At 30.7% G+C, this 12667-nt stretch overlaps 1 long non-coding RNA gene across 1 annotated transcript; it reads right to left on the bottom strand.

The window, feature by feature from the left end:
• Positions 1-965: 965 nt before the first annotated feature.
• LOC115981832 lies at positions 966-1564 on the bottom strand. Its single transcript, XR_004089463.1, has 3 exons — positions 1502-1564; positions 1279-1393; positions 966-1164 (listed from the first exon to the last, which is right to left on the bottom strand). It is a non-coding gene; the product is annotated as an uncharacterized LOC115981832 (long non-coding RNA).
• Positions 1565-12667: the final 11103 nt, after the last annotated feature.

The raw sequence follows: 12667 nt of genomic DNA, 5'->3' as shown, positions 1-12667 counted from the left end.
ATAAAGGGTAGGTTTGATTTTGATACAAAAATTAAATACAAAAAGAACCAAAAAGTTGAACTATAGATTGTTAAATCAGACAGTGTCTCAATAATCAAAATGTTATGTGATGAATCTGCAATAATGTTATCAATAGCTACGGATTACGAAGTTGTAGTGATGAAAAATTCTGCCTCTGTAACTCTCATTTCAATTTAGAAGGTCATAATTTTTATAGTTTTGCATTCGATTATCTATGATTTAGTTTCTTTACATACCTTTTTTGAGATTTATAAGTTGGAAAATTGGAGATGATAGTTACAAATAGGAGAGAAAAAATTAGGTGAATAGACCATCTATATAATAACATGTAAAAACTTAAACGTAATATTCATTATTACTACGTTTTTATTAAGCCACATTAGCATGACATTTCTGTTTATTTTAGTCCACCTTGGCCTATTCAGTCCATTTTGATCCATTCAGTCCACTTTGATCCATTTAGTCCACTTTGGTTTATTTAGTCTATATTGGTCCACTTCGGTACATTCGGTCTATTCGGTCCACTTTGCTTCATTCTTTCTAATTCGGTCTAATCTGGTCTACTTCGGTCCACTTTGGTTCACTTCTGCCTAATTCAGTCCGTTCAGTCTATTTTCGTCCATTTCTGTCCACTTAGACTATTTTGGTCGACTTCGGTCCAGTAGGTCCATTTTGTCCAATTTGGTCCATTCAGTCTATTTTCATACATGTCGGTTTAGTCTATTATGGTCCACTTCTGTCCATTCGGTTCATTCAATCCAATTCGGTCTATTTTGATCCACTTAACAAGAGACATCATTGGAATATATCAACACAACTTGTTTATTTTATTAAGGTTGCAAATAAATTTCATAAATATTAAATGATAGAAAATGGACTAATATCTTCCCAAATCTTTCAAAACAATTTTTTTTTCTCACTTCCATTAGGAAAAAATACTCCAATTATGATACACTTCAACTGACTTGTTTACTACTTATTATAAGAATCATTTACTAGCATTACTTGGACCTTATCTTATTGTAGAAGAATGGGTAATTGATGCTTCTATTTCTTCCAGAGCTCACCCCTTTGTCTTTGGCACCAATTTTGCGACGAATAGAACAGTCAAACCACAAATGCTTGAGTATAAGAAAAATGTTCCTGATGTGTAGCATGGCCAAATTAATCATGAATAATTACAAAAGAGAGAACAGGTAACAGATTATCAAAATTGATAGTGGCTGTAGATATCCATTCCATCAAAAGTGTAATTACCTGCTTCACTCCATTTCATCATATAATTGAAAGTGTATGTAATAATCCAAGTACAGGACCATTTCACTGTAGTCACCAGGCTGCCACCCGCACCCTTGATGTTTATAGGGAATATCTGAAATTGATAATTCGTCGTTGAATTAAAGCTATAAAGCTGCTTGTAATGTAAAAGTACTCCTGTTAGATATTTGTAAATGGATTCAAAGTTCAATAAGTTTCATACCTCTGCCATTATAACCCATGGTAATCCTGCCACGCCAATTGATGAAGCCACAGTATTTGCCTGCGTGCATGGATTATTTGCCAGTCAATTTCATATATTGCAACTTGATCTACCACTTCGTCAACTTAATTCCAGATATGAATAATAAAAAAAATTAAAAAAAAGAACAATAAACATCAGTTCGTTGCCTTTAAGGATCAGAAAGGAAAAAATCATAAAAAGTGCGTAGTTTGCCATGTCAGTAATTGCGGCAATAGTTGATAAGAAGGCTTTTGAGTCCTAAAGATTACGGATCCATCAAAGTAATTTATGAACTTAAGCCCTTTAAATGTCCCGTTTTCTAACTTGTAATTGAAGTATAAATTAGATAATGTGATATATTTAACACAAATCTTTATTTTAGTTCTTGAGGGTGGAAAACGATTTCTTTTGGTAATTTGTACAACAAATATGCCATTTAGCACCAAAACTTAAAGATCTTAAGTATCAAATGTCCTTCAAAAACCCTGTAGACACCTAAATCTTAAGTGGTTACTGAAGCATAAATGAGATTGAAATTAACTTAGAAATATTGTATTGCCAAGATCCCAATTAGTGCCAAAATGGGAGTAAACCCCATCAACTGGTAAGTCTCCTGCTTATAACAAAAGATTTAAAAAAATGATCTTTCATATATGAAGAAAATAAAAATACAGACAAGAAAGCTCTGAATTTGTTTTTAAAAGAAACCTGAACGTAGAATGACAAGCCTACAAGGAAGCAACTCAAGCACAATCCAGCAGCAGAGACCTGAAAGAATTGGTAGAATAGAATTACTGCTATCAACTTATTAATGTACAGCATATACTTAAAGTTGAATCTTTGTCATCCTCACCATAAGAAGTGGCCGTCTTCCTGACTTATCTGTCAAGATAACACTCAGAAAAGTAGCTGGAATCTGCAAAAGAATGCTTATATGTTTGGGATATGTATAAAGTGAAATACTATAATCATTCACAGTTATAATAAGCCATGTACCTTCAACATAGCCATTGAAAATTGACCCAATTTTACTTGAAAAACCTACCATAACCCAGATTTCAGTATCTTACATACATATAAAGGTACATGAAAAAATTATTAAAGCCATTAATTTACCAGTTGCTACAAATATAGAGCTCGCATAATAACCAACCACGCTGCTCCCTGAAAATTGTTGCAGTATGATCAACCCAAGTCCAACCTAAACCAATTTATATAGAATATATAAAACAATTGGATAGGCCACAGAAAGCAAAAGAGGCACAATGAGTTAGGCTTACAATGAGTGGATGATGAATCTGAAACAAGTCCGAAATTCTTGTTTCTGATTGCTGTTGAAAGTTTTCTGTATGATTCTGTGAAAAGGCAGGATCACAGGTCATTATTTTGAAGTTGTGCTAAGAAAGTTAATAAATTATAAAATAAAATAAAAAATCCTCTAGTTAAGATTATAAAAGAAACTTATTGTGTTAATTAAACATCAAAAATTTTAAAAAATATATTTTTTCTCTAGTTCAGAACTTCAGATTACAAAATAGATGCATTATAATAAATGTGTGAAATCAGAAAGTTACTCTAATATCTGCTGCTTCTTGAGAGATATCAGCATTCTTTCCCCTAAGATGCTGTAGACTAGCTTCAAGCTCTCTTTCTTTACCAATTTTGGCCTGCATACAACTTGTACTCATCACTTTACATTAGACTGTATTGGATTACAAGTTGACCCCAATTCAATAAACCAATTATCCAAGTTGATTAATTAATTCAATTACATGCAAAGTCTGGTTAAAGGCATAATCACATCATCAATCTAGAGTTCAATGCAACAGAAAATAATTTGACATGACGATATGGTCATGATGGGGTAAACCTTCATAGGCAAAACCCCAATAGGTGTTTACTTAGGTCACCACTCTTGAAGAATCCACTAATCAAATTGCCGTTACAACTATAGAGATCTTACCTGATCCAAATACCTAATTAAAGTAGAACCCACTGATACTTGCTTAGTTCCAACCCATTTGGAATTTAATCTTAATGAACTTCATCTGTTAGCACAGTTATATCGATGTAGCTAACTGTTGCACACATCTCCATTTACGGGACTGACTCCCTATAGAAATCCTTGATTGATGCAATTGATTGGTGTAAATTTTTTCACAACAACATTCTCCAATATAAATTGGTAGCAGCTCAGTACAAAACCCTAGGTGCACAAAGTCGCAGCAGCTTCTCAATTTGCATGTCTCCTCTCTGTGTATGATGACAGCTATATCTTTGGGAACCCTAGTGCATCGATCCCAAGATGAGCCAAGTCATCATGGGCTGGAATAGACGTATCAGTTCTGAAATCCCTTAGTTTGATCGGGCGAGAGGTGTACAGCTAGGTATAGAGCTTCATTAAGTCTCGATTAGTTGACAAGTATCAAGAGGTAGTGTGTGTTTGGTACTGTGATTTTACTAGAAACTGCGTTCTTTCAAACACCATATATCACGTTTTGAAATGGAAGTATCAACCAACTTTTTGAAAAACGCCACTTAAAACACAAATTCGTAATACTTTTTAAGGTTTGAATACCTAAAACACCCTCAAGCATTTGCTAAATGACAAAATCATCAGCCAACAAATAAACTCAATTCCCTAACTTTCCAGCGACAGCGCTGCTTAAGGCCTCAGGCGGAATTTGTAGCAGCAGTGGAGAATGTTGTCATCACAAGAACGAGCTCAGCTGTATCACTATTGTAAATGGAAACAAAAAGGCACTACTTGTAGTAACAACTTGCATGTCCACTTGCTCCCTGTCCATGTTTATACAAGAAGAAGTTTGCATGCCCATGTGAGTGAAATCTCTGTTTCTCTTTCTCTATTATCTCTGCTATCTCTTTTTCACTTTATTTGAGGTTGATATAGCATTGGGAAGGGAAAGTAATTGGGGGTTATTTTAATTTGGTTTTTGCTTTTAATAATACTAGTCGCAGACCCGCGCGTTGTGCGTGATAATTTTTTAGATAAAATACAATTTTAGTCCCTAGACTTTATAAAGAGCTTTTTTTTATATATAAAAAAAAAAAGTTTTATCATATTTTTTATAATCTTGTCTATAACTTTTTTTTTTTTTTACCACTATCATATATTTATTGGTTGATAATTTGCATAACATAGACATTAAATAAGAGGTAAAACTATTCATTAAATTTTTTTAAGTCATGGTGTATGAAGATTATGGTTATATATATATATAATTTCTCTAGTTAGAGTTTGATTAGTTTTAAATTTAAATGTTGTATTATTATATTTAATTGTTGATTATTGATTTAATTAAGTGAACGTAATGGTTGATTTTATTGCACTATAAAATTTTCAATGTCCTCTGTATAACCATCTCTATTTTATTTCTTACTCCTCTTGACCACCTTTTTTTTTCCAAATAACAGTTATTAATTGACGTTTGATTTCATTTCCTTTTTTCTTCCTTCGTTTATTCTTTATTACTTTGTATGTTCCCTTGCTAGTTGTAAATTTTATGGTTATCAATAAGAAATAGATATCATGGATGACTTAAATAGTTATAGATGTAGTTATGTTAGTGGTATGTTAAAAGTTTTTTTTTTTTTTTTTTTTTTCCTTCTGAATTTTCAAGGAAATATGAAAGGCATTTCTCTAGTTTGGTCTCAATCAATTAAGATATTCATAATATATTAACGGATATCTTAATATATTACCTGGAGGAATTCGGTCTTCAAATACATTTGTGGTGACATCACCATTTTCATTTAAAGTAGTGCATATATAAATATTAGAATTTTTGTTCGCAGTCTCACTATTATAATCATGTCGTCTCTGTCTAGTGCTCCTCGCAAATGGATCATCCTCCATATCTCTTGAATGGCCTAAAGAGTAATCAAATATAAGTAAATCCATAATTTATACACACACACATATGTTAAATTGAAGACTTTAATAATATATATAAAAAAAAAATGTAACTTTATGAAAAACCTACCAACAATACGATGTGAAGGTGACACAATCGTAAATGAAGCAGATCCTCTTTCTACAGAAACCTCTCCTCTCAAAACATCAACATTGTTGAAGTTAGCATTTACTAAATGACTTCTATTAGCTGGCCAATAACTCATATTCATTTGTCTATCCAACACAGTACCCCTATTCAACTGTAAGTCAGTAGAAATATGTTGAGTTGCAAGAGCATGAATATTGGTTGGATAATTGCGATATCTCCTGGATGCAAGAATCATTCTTCTTCTCAATTGTGCATAATAAGAAGACTCCATAGTACCTACAAACCATCAGTTACTAATTGTCATTATAGTAAAAAATAATTTCAAATAATTGGTGGATAATATGAACAACCTACACAATTACAATATGAGGACAATTTTAGAAAAACATTTCATTTTAGTTACAATTGACATTTAGACATACTTGAAGAAAACTTCCAGCTTTTGAACTTGCAATTTGATAGATAATCCGCAATAATTTGGTAGACAATATGAACAGCCTACACAACCAAAAAATAATATAAAAATGATTTTAGCATACCGAAATAGAATATAAAAATATTTTACCATAGCCTTTTCATTATATTTATAATTGAGAGTTGGACATTCTTGATGAAACAATCCAACTTTTGAACTTGCAATTTAATAAAAAATCTATAATCAATTGGTAGAAAATATGAACAACTTACACAACCAAAAGATAATATAAAAAATATTTTATCCTTCTTTTTTGGGGTGCATTCATTTTGTTGTCATCTATTTATAGTGTCTTCCTAGTTGGTAAATAAGTTCACACATGTAACATGAAGAGCATTTTTCTAATACTATTTGGAGATTCTTGCCTTTATGCAATTGCATTCAAAATGAAAATATAAATAAAATATTAAGCATTGTGGTTGCAAAACATAAATGAAAATTATGTGATATTTTTGCACTAGTCATGTTTTTCAATAGAAAATATCTAATCTCTGAACATATTACAATCTCATCTGAAGGTTATCTCAAAATTTGAACATCATGTGGTTCTAAAAAATTTGGAATTTTTACTGAATTATTTTACAATCTCATCTGACGGTTATCTCAAAATTTGAATATCATGTGGTTTTAAAGTTTTTGGAAAATTTTTTATTTATAAAATTCCCCCATTTTCCCAACTTGTCTAGGTTTATATCTTTTGTACCGTGGGAATGTAATCCAGTAAAATTTCATGTTGAAAGATAGACACCCTAGCTGCTGATGTGACTCCATAGTGCCTACCAACCATCATTTACTAACCGTCATTATAGTCAAACATCATTTCAAATAACTGGTGGATAACATGAACACCCTACCAATAATATGAGGACTATTTTAGCGAAGCATTTCATTTTAGAGAGACCTGAAGAAATATTCCAGCTCGTGTGGACTTGCAATTTAATAGCTAATCGATTATAATTTGGTAGAAATCAAAAGATAATACAAAAATTATTTTAGCACACCAAAAGATAATATAATCTCAATTTTATAATAGTCTTTTCATTAATTGAGAGTTGGACATACTTTACAAAACAATCCAGCTGTTGAACTTGCAATTTAATAGATAATTCATAATCAACTGGTAGAAAATATGAGCCACCTACACTACCAAAAAAATATATAAAAAATATTTAGCATAGCCTTTTTATTTTATTTAGAATTAAAAGTTACAAATACTTGAAGAAACAATCTAGCTTAAAAACATGTACAGGTAACTTGTGAGTAACTGGTGGTTAAAATAGTAATCAAAACGATGACAGGTGTCCACATCATTGAACACCAAGACGTTTTATGTGATATTTTTGCACCAGTCATGTTTTTCAATAGAAAATATCTAATCTTTGAACATATTACAATCTCATTTGACAATTATCTCAAAACCTGAACATCATATGGTTCTAAAGAATTTGGAATTTTTATTGAATTATTTTACAATGTCATATGACGATTATCTCAAAATTTGGAAATCATGTGGTTCTAAAGTATTTGGAAAATTTTTTATTTATAAAATTCCCCCATTTTTCCAACTTGTCTGGGTTCTATATTTTTTTGTATTGTGGGAATGTAATTCAGTAAAATTTCATATTGAAAGATAAACACCCTAGCTGCTAACGTGACTCCATAGTACCTACCAACCATCATTTACTAACTGTCATTATAGTAAAACATCATTTCAAATAACTGGTGGATAACATGAACACCCTACCGATAATATGAGGACTATTTTAACAAAGCATTTCATTTTGGACAAACCCGAAGAAATATTCCAACTTGTGTGAACTTGCAATTTAATAGATAATCCATTATAATATGGTAGAAACCAAAAGATAATATAAAAAAGATTTTAGCACACCAAAAGATAACATATTCTCAATTTTATAATAGCCTTTTCATTAATTGAGATTTGGACATACTTACAAAACAATCCAGCTGTTGAACTTGCAATTTAATAGATAATCTATAATCAACTGGTAGAAAATATGAACAACCTACACAACCAAAAGAAAATATAAAAAATATTTTAGAATAGCCTTTTCATTTTATAGTTGTTGAACTTGCAATTTAATAAATATTCCATAATCAACTGGTAGAAAATATGAACAACCTATACAACCAAAAGAAAATATAAAAAATATGTTAGCATAGCCTTTTCATTTTGTAGTTGTTGAACTCGCAATTTAATAGATATTCCATAATCAACAGGTAGAAAATATGAACAATTTACACAACCAAATAAAAGATGTTCCAAAATATTTTAGCATAGCCTTTTCATTTTAATTATAATTAAAAGTTACAAATACTTGAAAAAAAAATCCAACTTAAAAACATGTAAATTAATAGGTAACTTGTGAGCAACTGGTGGTTAAAATAGTAATCAAAACGATGGCAGGTCTCCACATCATTCAACACCAAGACCTTTTATGTGATATTTTTGCACCAGTCATGTTTTTCAATAGAAAATATCTTATCTCTAAACATATTACAATCTCATCTGACGGTTATCTCAAAATTTGAACATTATGTGGTTCTAAAGAATTTGGAATTTTTACTGAATTATTTTATAATCTCATCTAACGGTTATCTCAAAATTTGAATATCATGTGGTTCTAAAGTATTTGGAAAATTTTTTATTTATAAAATTCCCCCAATATAATCCATTATAATTTGGTAGAAACCAAAAGATAATATAAAAATTATTTTAGCACACCAAAAGATAATATAATCTCAATTCTATAATAGCCTTTTCATTAATTGAGAGTTGGACATACTTTACGAAACAATCCAGCTGTTGAACTTGCAATTTAATAGATAATCCGTAATCTATTAGTAGAAAATATGAACAACTTACACGACCAAAAGAAAATATAAAAAATATTTCAGCATAGCTTTTTCATTTTATTTATAATAAAAAGTTACAAATAATTGGAGAAACAATCTAGCTTTTGAACTGAACAGTCTACACAACCAAAAGATAATATAAATTATTCAAGCATACCAAAAGATAATATAAAAATATTTTAGCATAGCCTTTTCATTTTTTTTATAATTGAGTGTTGGACATACTTGAAGAAACATTCCAGCTTTATTTATAATGGAATTTCCGAGCAAAGCAACTCATTCAACAATGTCCTTTTTTTTTTGGTTATTTTCTTTGGTTACACAAACTATTCGGGCAACAATGGAATTTCCCAGCATAGAAACTCATTAAACAATACACTGTAGAAAAGTAGAAGTCATATGTTCTGACAATGTGCAATTGTATCAAGCTTTGACTGCACACATATTTGTTTTTTATCTAGATAAACTGCTACCTCTGCCTCCATAGTGGTAATAGCTCTAAATCTATCTGTGACACTTGTGGACCAAGGAGGCACATGGTTGATGTACTTCGGTTATTTATTGTGCGTTACAAAAGAGAATCTGCAAAATCATATCCCAAAAGGCATATGGGATACTATGGAAGGTGATGATGTGGCTCTTGCATCACAGCTTGTGGCTAGAGACAATGGTTCGGATGAAAGTTTATAGGTATAAATGTTGTATTGGGAAATTTTCTTCAGCTGCTACAATATTACTTGATTTTGCACTACATGATTGTCACACTATTTTTGGCTTATCCCTATCTAGAACTTCCCCACACGTTAACCAAACCAAATTGAACCAAATCAACAAATTAAGCTACAACCCAACTCAAGTTAATAAAACCAACATCAAGTTACTTAAAGCGGCTATACAATTAACTCATAACAATAAACCATAATTAGTTCCAAAAAAGCTAGCTACCAAAGAAGGAAAATAGTGTGCAACATATTTTTACATGTACAAATTTACTTTAATGTCTTTGTAAATACATTATCATAAAAGTAAATATCTTTTGAGACATGGTCTAGGCATTACAATCCAGTCAAACATACTAAGCACCCAGCAAATATGGGAATCGATGGAACCACATCAATTAATTTTCTAATGCCCGCTACCACCAAGCTCTCTAAACAACTTGGATATCAAACAAACCTTGTCACCTTCTGGAAAACTTCAATTAGTACCACCACACTGAAAACTTAGTTTTCATAATCAATGAAGTTGCTCATCAAATGAGACAAATTGTGAGGGTAAGGGTAATTTAGAACTTACAAACCAATGTTAAGTAGCCTAGTTGTTTTCCTTGCAATTTCTAAAATAATTTGAATTATTTTTAACTAAGCGTCCTCTCCCTCCAATCACTTTTCAAGCATGTTGTTCTGTCCTTCAGAGTTGGGTTTCCAAGACGTTTATGACTGGATGGTAGGAAGCCTAGTCATTGCTTTTGAAGCACTTATTGCTTATTGTTTTCTTATCTCCAAGCCTAATGGTGCATTGAATTGTGAAATTCCAAAAGAACTTTAAAATATGAGCACCAGATGATGCAAAGAAGATTTTTTTTTTTTTTTTTGAAAAGATGCAATGGATCACTTAAAACTTGATATGCTTCCCCTAATACCTGCAAACATCATAAATAATGAATGAACTTGGACTTTTAAAAATAATCTCTTTTTGTGGTTTTAATATTGTGTACAATGTTATGAGAATGGGGAAAAAAAATGAAGTAATAGATGACAGTGTAGGACATTTTGCATCAAGCATATGAACTTTTAATTCTACTTTAAATAACATCTAAATTTGTAAGCAACTTTTGGAGTTCCATTGAAGCAAATTTATTATAAATTATCTATGAAGACAGTTGGTTGGCCAGTTGAATAAAAATCTAACAAAAGCATTGTTATGCTAAGTAAATGTTCAATTCCCCACTTCATTCTATAATAATATTAAATCAATCACAAGAACCAATCAATATAGGGGAAAATATAAGATCAATTAAGTAGAGGATAGAGTGGGAACCTGTAGGTAGATCACTTTCGGAAATATAAAACCACAAAGAAAATTCAAACAACAATGAGTAGCCCCTTTCTCATTAAAAAATAGTAATAGGCAATATACCAGTCAACATGAACTCAGCAATATACCAATGCTGAGTTATTGTTATCTATCAAATCATAAAAGAAAAAAAAAATTGAGAGGATCAAATCATAAAAGAAAAAAAAAAAACATTTGAGAGCAAATTAACATGGTCAAAATTACACAGGTTGTGAACATATTTATCACCTCCATATTTGTTCCTTCTTTTAATCAGTCGTGGATATAAGCAATCCGATTTCTTTTCTCCACCTTGCTTTCCTCTTCCAGCTTCCATTTTTTTACCAAAAACAGATGCACTTCATCTACCATGTACAATACCCAACATTAAGTAGAAAATTTTCACAAGATAAGGCCCAATAAAAAAACTCAAAATGAACAAACCCAAAAGAGGTAGAGCTCCAATTAAGAAACCCACTAATAAAAAATTTAACACCCTAAGAAAAACGATTTAGAAAGTAAAAAGGAAAAAAAAAATCAAGCAAAAGAACAAAGCACAAAAGAAACTGGGATTTAGAGATACCTCAACTCAATCATCCAGGTTCTGTCAATATTTATATACTGTGAGGAGAGTAAGACAGGAAGGAAGGGAGATAGAGAGGCTGCCGTTAGAAGGGAGAAAGGCTGGCGTGACATAAGTGTGAAACCATAGAACAGAAGGTGGGGAAGGGGAAGGAACAAAATATGAAACAATGAAACTGAAACAAAACGTGGGAGAGAGGAATGAAAGTTGTAACTGTGAAAACAGAGTTTCAGAAAGGGTTTTAGTTGAAATGGTGGAATTAAATTTATAAGAAGTGGGCTTTATGTGGAGAGAGGGCTGGAAAATATTTTATATTTATTAGTATTTTAAAATTGTCAAAAACTATTTTAAGATCTATATAAAAGATGATGGAAATGACATGACTGTTGATGTGACTCAACGTGAGTGTAGCAACATTAAATACTACGCTTCAGCTTTTAGTATTAATTAACTTGCAAGGTACTCGACCAGAAGAAAATTTTCTAAAATATCCAATAATTCTCCACTTTTATCTCACACCAAAAATCCACATATTCATATATATATATATATATATATATATATTCTTTACTTTCTGCCACAAATAGTTTCCTAGGGTTATAGACTATAGAATACCTATAGGGTCAAAAGTCAATTTATAAAAAAAAAACACCATGTGAACACAATTTATAATAACAATATTCACTAATCCCCACTAGCCTTTCTTAAAAAAAAAGGTAAATCTATATTTATATCTATATTGCGTATTTTAACTCCTAAAATTTGTTTATAGTTATTACTATTTTATTTTTATTGTATTACTGATTTCAAGTAAAGAATGATCACAAATATATCTGATTACTAAATATATGATGTATTTTATTTAATTGTTTTTAGCTATACTGATTCAAAGTAAAGAATAAAGAATTTTCACAAATACATATGAGCATTGAATATAAGATTTATTTTATTTAATTGAAATTTTTTAGCTATATTGAATTAAAGTAAAGAATATAGAAATATCACAAATAGATTTGAGTATTGAGTATATGATTATATATATATATGTATGTATTTGAATAAGATATATTTTGTCAAAAACTATGATTTCATATATATGATTATGGATAATTTGACTATGAATTGATTCT

The sequence above is a fragment of the Quercus lobata genome, chromosome 3, assembly GCF_001633185.2.
Source record: "Quercus lobata isolate SW786 chromosome 3, ValleyOak3.0 Primary Assembly, whole genome shotgun sequence".
Lineage (NCBI taxonomy): Eukaryota > Viridiplantae > Streptophyta > Magnoliopsida > Fagales > Fagaceae > Quercus > Quercus lobata.
This window is presented reverse-complemented; position numbering and strand designations above follow the sequence as displayed.